The sequence below is a fragment of the Theobroma cacao genome, chromosome 9 (assembly GCF_053813885.1).
Source record: "Theobroma cacao isolate CCN51 chromosome 9, ASM5381388v1, whole genome shotgun sequence".
In the NCBI taxonomy this organism is placed as follows: Eukaryota; Viridiplantae; Streptophyta; class Magnoliopsida; order Malvales; family Malvaceae; genus Theobroma; species Theobroma cacao.
This window is the reverse complement of record NC_142647.1, coordinates 9,626,461-9,627,019: the sequence shown is the minus strand read 5'-3', so window position 1 is coordinate 9,627,019 and position 559 is coordinate 9,626,461.

Genomic DNA, 559 nt, shown 5'->3' with positions numbered 1-559 from the left:
AAAAGTAAAAGAGCACAAAGAACTTTGAGAAAGGGTGCACAAAAACATGAAAATCAGGGTTATCTCAAGGAAATATATGAAAATTCAAGGCAAGCTTCCATGAGGGGGGTGAGAGAACATGGGAGAGGAAGGAGAAGAAGAAAAAGTGCTGGAAATTTGAAGAACATCCTAGAAACTTGGATTTTTATGGCTTAAGTTTATCCATTTCTAGCAAAATTACCAAAATGCCCTTAACTATGTCAATTTGTTTTTTCTTGGCATTGCTGATCAAACGCTCATAGAATAGAGCTTAGGGTGTGTTTATGAACAACACAATCATTTCCTTATCAGTAAGAGGTGGCTGAACTTGCGCTGCTATATCCTTCCACCTTTGGGCATACTCCTTGAAGCTCTCACTTTGCTTCTTTTCCATAGTCTGCAATGGCAACCAATGAGGAGCTAATTCAACCACATGCTTGTATTGGGCTATGAAGGTTCTTGCTAGATCTTTCAGGTTTTAATATGATTTCAATCCAAATGTACGTACCACCGAGCAGCTGACCCAGTCAAGCTGTCCTAG